The 6,941-nt window shown below is 31.5% G+C and overlaps 1 long non-coding RNA gene across 8 annotated transcripts; it reads left to right on the forward strand.

The window, feature by feature from the left end:
- Positions 1–3,089: 3,089 nt before the first annotated feature.
- Positions 3,090–6,467, forward strand: LOC120257861. Of its 8 annotated transcripts, XR_005535919.1 has the most exons (10): positions 3,090–3,263; positions 3,666–3,706; positions 3,870–3,919; positions 3,998–4,066; positions 4,144–4,660; positions 4,828–4,856; positions 4,944–5,063; positions 5,152–5,176; positions 5,261–5,673; positions 6,281–6,467. It is a non-coding gene; the product is annotated as an uncharacterized LOC120257861 (long non-coding RNA). The 8 variants fall into 8 exon arrangements; XR_005535915.1 differs by having other exon boundaries at positions 4,144–5,063; positions 5,261–5,378; positions 5,504–5,673; XR_005535918.1 differs by having other exon boundaries at positions 4,144–4,856.
- Positions 6,468–6,941: the final 474 nt, after the last annotated feature.

The following is a 6,941-nucleotide window of genomic DNA, read 5'->3' on the forward strand; positions in this document are numbered from 1 at the left end:
GGTATTACATTATTGGCTAGTAACATTTCTTTCAAAAACTGGAAAAGGTCATCAAAACATCTTTTAGATAAATGATGTTCTACCTTCTTCACGTTTAGCATTCTTGCCACAATGGATAATTGTAAATGCTTTTCATGATCCAGCTACACTTCATGATTTGTTTAGAAAAATTATATATCAAATAATTTGGAGATTCCTTTATATGAGTATAAGAGAAATGAAGACCTCCAGCATCCATAACGATTTGTTTAGATAATTATATAGTGTTTGTTCGACACTTGCAACTGGTTTGTCTATCACATCTTATCTACTAAGAGCATTGATATTTGGCGTTTTTGGTTCCCCATAGAGAATCCATTGATATTAATATGGCATGAATCCATACTTCATCAAATGATACTTTATTGTATTTTCATCAAGATAAGCACGATTTTAACACTTGCCACAATTATAATGACACTTGATTTTGATCCCATCCATGCATTTAGGATGCATCTTTGTAGATCTGAGGAATTCATCTATATCTCGTAAGAAATTGGTCAAAAGACCTTCCTTAAGCCTAGCATATGTTTAACTTCTTTCCGCATTCATTTTAATAATAGCTATGTTTACAAAGGGACAAATGAACCATGACACGATATAAACCATGAGTCAATATTGTACCTTTAAGCACCGTTGTTTTTTTAAAATAAATATTGATACATTTTAGCACCACATATGTACCTTTAATACAAATTTATACCAAATTTTCTTCCACCAAAAAAAAAAACCCTTACATGTAATTGATTACATAAATGGGATTTAACATGAATGAGGGTGTATATCCACTTTACTAAAGAAGCTAGGCTATGTCAATGAAAAATTAAATATCCATAAGAGACAAGAAAGGTTGACAGATAGCATTTTGAGTTCATTCCCAGGGATTGAAGATAAGATGCTCATCAGAATCTATAATATGATGCACCATCGAAGTTCTAGTGTTTGAGCAGTATAACAAGTGCAGATTCTAGGTGCCAAGTATGATCACACCATTCCAGTTTTTAAAATTCTATTTAACTTACTCCTACTAAATAATAAGATTTAAAACTCTATGCCACATCATTGATTCATGGAAGCTAGAGCAGTTTTGTTCAATGTGCTTTTGAGACTTGCACTCTTCTTCAATGGAGCAAATCCATGTTTTTATTCCAAATTGAACTTCAAACTACAAATACTAATGGTGATTGATGAAAAAAAAGCAGTCTTGAATCTCAACTAATTATCAACTTTATTATTTTGGATGTATTGGAGATTGATGTGATTAATTGATGATGCTAACCATGTTGGGAAGCTAAATAAGATACATTATTATAATCTTCAAACCAAGTTATTATCAAAAGCAAATAGCATGGGTTGGTGCTATCACTCAATTAGCATAAACATTTCAACAAGGTCCGACAACCATTATTATATGTTAATTACTGAGTTAATGAATCCACTAACATTAATTAACAAAGTTTTTAAGTGGTGAAACCAAGGAAGATTGACATTCTTAGACATTAGAACAAAGTTAATGCTTCGTAAAATCCCAAATCTCTTGCTCTACTTCCTTTCCATTCATACGGAGGCATGGTGAGAAACACAATGCAAGAGCCATAACTCTCTTTTAGTCCATCCTATATATATATATATATATATATATTAATGTAAATCAAAGCCTAAGCATTAAGTTTTGATGCTTTAATTATGGTTCTTCATTATTGTTGCTATGGACAATTAACCTTCAAGCAAGGTTGTCTTATGGTACTCCCTTGTACCATAAGATTAGGTTACCTTATTGCTAGGAACTCAAGTTCATTACCTTCATTATTAATATATACTAATTTTGTTCTGGAAAAGGAGATCGATGGTGGAGTCCATGTTGATAATGTTGCATTGGTATTTAGTAAACAACAAGATGAGTCCATCCAAAAGCCTTCAAAGTGCTTCTTATCATCTCACATGCTCCAATTATATGAGCTCAAACATTCATTTACATAGTTGTCATTAATGCACTTTGATAACTATATAATGTACAAAAACAAAATAAGGCAAGTGCTTTATCATCAAAAATAGAAAATATCTCCCAGCTCCAAACTTGTCATCTTTATCATGCACACCATCCCATGACAAGTAGTCTTTTCCTTCTATTCCCACTCCTTCTTAGATTGATCTAATATGTGAGATGAAATGTGGGAATATTTTTTTGATATGCATTTTCATTGATCAAAAGATTGGAATGTGCAAAACCGTCTAACATAACTCTCTTTTGTTTAAAATTTGCATTGGTGTAACTTTATATATTAGGGAGCTAAAAATGTCATCTTTGGTGCTACTAGGAGTGTTCTTCCGTCAAAAGAAGCTTGAAAAAACTAATACAATATACAAACAATATGTATATTTGCATAAAGCGGAAGAAGGTATATAAAGAAAGTGATGTGGTCATGGTTTTCCTACACAAGAAAAGGTTTCATGTTGGAAGCTATAGTAAGCTGTAGGCTAAGAACTATGGCCATACGAGGTGAACACTACAAGAAAGTTGGCTATAGAGACAAATTTTAGTGGCAGATTTTATATGTGTTGCTAAATTTATATGTATAATTTGTTTTTTTACATATACACACATACCCTCATTCATGTTTTTATTAATGTCTTTAATTTTAATTAATTATGTGCTATTAATAATATATATTTAAGATTTTATATAATTTTTAAATAATTTTTCAAATAAAATTTTATTTGTAAATATAATTTTGTAATTTTTTTAATAAAATTAATTTTTGAGGGGTTATGTGAAAAAACCAATTAAATAACTTTTGTTTGAGCAGTATGACATTATATTGGGAAGTATGACATGACTGCATGAGATGCTTTCCAAAATCTAATCTATTTTTAATATAATATAATGACTTGGCTTACGTATATATATTATTTATTTTAATCCATCAATTCAAAAGTACTTATTTATGTGATTTAAGCCTATGTCATTTGAATTAATCCTCATTTATTATGATATAAGTAGATTATTATACTAATATATATATAATATCCTCTCTCTTTCTGTTCTTCTCTCTCGCTTATGGCCCAGTTCTTCTTTCTCGCGTATTGGCCCTTTCTTCTCTCTTGCTTTCTCTCACTCGTGCTCGGTTGGACGGTGTGGGCTCAAGAACCTTCGGTGTTTCTCTGCGTTGGATCGCCTACGTAGCCTTCTCTTCTCCCCCACCATCCCTTTCTCTTCCCTCAAGGTATTGCTTCTCTTGTGATTTCTATGTTCTTTGATTCCTTTTCATCTTGTATTGTTGTGGTCACTTCGATCTCACCCTCTTATTTCCTTTTCCTTTGTTAGGGGTTCGGATTAGTGTTAGGTTTTTAGGTTTTCCTTTTTTTTGTTTAAATTAAATTTTTGGGGTTTCTGGTTGATCGGTGCTATTTTAGTTTATCATTTATTTAATGATTCTGAGAATTTTGATTTCGTTGGGTTCGATTGATGTTGGGGAGGAATGAGGGTTTTGTTGTTGCATTGTTTCGATCTCGCCTTTTCTTGTATTTTTTTGTTGGGGTTTCAATTCGTGGGTTTTTTTTTTATGTTTTTTGTTTTTTAAATCAATTGTTTGATTTTTTTTTATTGCATGATTTCTATTTTGTAGTGGACAACTGGCATTTGAAGCTTCTTGGGCCGCTCTCAGAGGTAGTGTCTTTGTTGTAAGTAGAATTCAACTAATTTGTTGTAATTACTGTCCAGATTCTGATATGATTATTGATCTTTTTGAATTGTTTTTGCTAGGAATTAAGATTTCATTTCGTTGTTTGTATATGAATTGTACATCTCATTTCCAAAATAATGATATCAGATCTTATCATTCCGATGAAGATGAAGATGAAGATCATAGAGCTTATATGGGTAATCAATTCATTTGGGAAAATTTTTTATTTATTATATATACAAACATAAACTAATTTATTCATATTTACTTTACAGATGTAATGTCTAAGACTTAAGGTCATGGTTTAAGTTTCCAAAATTGGTATTTCTAATTTTTTTTTTGGGGTGAGATTTCTGTTAATATTTTCCTGTTTTGGTAATACCATGGTGTGTTTTTAATACTTAGTGCTTTTTTTTTTCAGGTTTAAGCTCGGTATATCGCTGTTCTTTAAAATGAGGACATCTCATTGATGAAAACTTTATGTGGATTTGTGTTTCTGAATGATCTTTGTTTTGGTTATTTGTTGCATGACGTGTCTTCTATTAATATTTCCAATTCTGTTAAAATATTTGTTGGTGCTATATATGAGTTAATAGTTTGCATGATTAGTTGAGCATCAATATGATATATTATTTCTCTGATGCTTATATAAATAAATATATATATATATATTCCTTGATAAGATTGAAAATGAGTCTCATATAGATTGTAATGAAATATTGGAGCAGACCTTGATTAGTTATTAGCAAACAGGTGATACCACAAAATCTGAATTGAATCAAAACTCACATTATTAATACGGTCATGTGTCTTACACAATTTTTTTTATGCAGGATTTTGCTTCATACCCTGTTTTTCCTTTATTATCTTCTTAGCTTGGTACATAAAACTTGGAATGAGAGATATTCTAATGTTATGAAAAAAACTCAAGCCCCAAGGTAAAGAACTCGAGCTACTGATCGCAATCATGCCTAACAGTTTGTTTAAGTTACTATGTTCTAGTACTTGGGGGCTTGTTATGCTCGCTTCCTTGCCATTGATTGTTTATAGTTAGAAATTTTGTACTTGTGGAGTGATGATTGATCTAAATGTTTGCTTGATTTAGGACTGAAAGGATGAAGTTCTCCAGGCTTGGTAATGGATGACTGTGAGTTAAGTCTTTTTTTTTTAAAAAAAATTATAGGGAAAATTGGTTATGCACTTGTGCCAATGATTGCTTAGGAATTAATGATGGGCCCAAATAAGCCTGTTTTATGCACATGCTTGAGATTCCTCCTTCTCCAGAAGCCTTGATTGTTGGTAAGATGGAGTCAGTTGATGCAGCGTTCTGTCTCCTCAAAGGTATCAAATTAAATCTTGGTAAAAGAAAGTTATTATTTTCATCTTATAATGCAAGCTAATTATAACTGACTTCTGATTCAAAATCCAGGAGGCACATTGCTATAGTCAATGGGGTAATGATTTTTGCCCTGACAATTAAAATCTTGGTATTTTGAAGATTCAATTTCCTAATGTTCCTCTATTTGCTTTGATTGTAGGTTTTACTATGAAAACTTATCAATTTTGATGTCAAGTATTTATGCTTGCTGACATCCATTAGTAATGGGCCTTTTGACAAGTGATTACACCTATAAAGTCCAAGCGGATCTTATGGAGGTTTTGCATATACCCAAATGCATCAAGTTTGTTAGCATAGTTAATAAGGCCAATCTGTTCTACAAGGTTTGCCTTTACCAATGCTGGTTTAACTATTACTAATTGAAAAGTGCACATTCATGAAGGTACATAAGAAGGCATCTTTAGGAGAAAAGCCCTATATTGGGCACCAAAATTATCCTGATTCTTCAATTTGAAGCTCCAGATCTTAGCTTTACTGACTTCCAATCCTTCCATCTCTCTCCCCTTTCTAATCCAATCTGGAAAGACAGCTCTTTGATGACCTAGAAAGAAGGTAAACTTTTTTTTGCTGAAGATCGGATGCCCTTTGTTTCTATGTCGTGTTTGATGGATTCTTGTGGAATTAGAAGCTGATTAATGGTTTCTATATTTGAAGAATGGTTTGGAGTTCTGTTGATGATTTATATGATTACTGTTTGACATCATATTTGCATTTGTTATTTGCTTTCTTGTAATTGCCTGTTTGTTTCATTGATCTTGTGCTGGAGCTTTGAAATGAAGGAATGCAGTAATATTCGGTTGTTGATGTTCAATTTTCAATCTTTTTGTTGAAAAACAATGACTATTTGATGCAGTTTCTGAATTATTTAGTGAAATTGCTTATAAGGTTTGGATCAAAACTTTCTGTTATGTTTGCAAATTAGATCTTTTCTTGAATTTTAGGTGCAATACTTGGCTGATGCGTAGAAACAAATTGACAGCAGATTAATCTTGTAGAAATATGTGTTATTTATGTTTACAAATCTTTGGTGATGCTTGTTTAAGATTATTAACAAGTTAGTAATCATCGTTAAATGTATGATATTGTAACCTACACGCATTAACTGTGAATGAAATCTTATTTTTAAGCTAAAAACATTTGTTCATCTTCTTCTTTTTAGGTACCGGTTGATAGCTCTGATTTCCTGAAAGAGTTTGGGCTGTGATAATATTGAAGTGCATCTCGTACTACTATGTTATTGGGGAAATAATTGCATGACTGTGAATTATTTACCTACAATAATCTTCACAATTTTTTTTGTATTTGATTTTTTTGTTCAAAGAAAATGTATATAAATACTTTTTGATTTTACATTGTACCTTTTTGTACATAAACATTCTTATTAATAAATGTTATTATATAATTTTATTGTTAATTTTGGTTTGTGTTTGTGAATGTTTTCGGTATGAATATGATGATTGAGTATTAATTTGAGATAATTGCTCAATATTATTTTCAAAAAATGAATATTGAATGGGTGGGCTAAGAGGGGGTAGCAGCGGATTGAATCTGCCAAGAATTTATCGCTAAATCTGTAGCTATAAATCTTTCTAGAATTTATAGTGACACTTTATATCCGCCGTTAATCCACCGCTATAGCTGTATAAAAATCTATTTCGACTGAGGTTTTAGTGGCAAATTTAATATCCACCGTAATGGGTCTATAGTGGCTAAAATGCACTTTATAGTGGCAAAAAAAAAATCCGCCGCTTCAATCCTATTTTCTTGTAGTGGAAGAAGAAGATTAATAATAATGCCTATGTGATTGCGTTACCAAACAA

The sequence above is a fragment of the Dioscorea cayenensis genome, chromosome 4 (assembly GCF_009730915.1).
Source record: "Dioscorea cayenensis subsp. rotundata cultivar TDr96_F1 chromosome 4, TDr96_F1_v2_PseudoChromosome.rev07_lg8_w22 25.fasta, whole genome shotgun sequence".
NCBI classification, from domain to species: domain Eukaryota; kingdom Viridiplantae; phylum Streptophyta; class Magnoliopsida; order Dioscoreales; family Dioscoreaceae; genus Dioscorea; species Dioscorea cayenensis.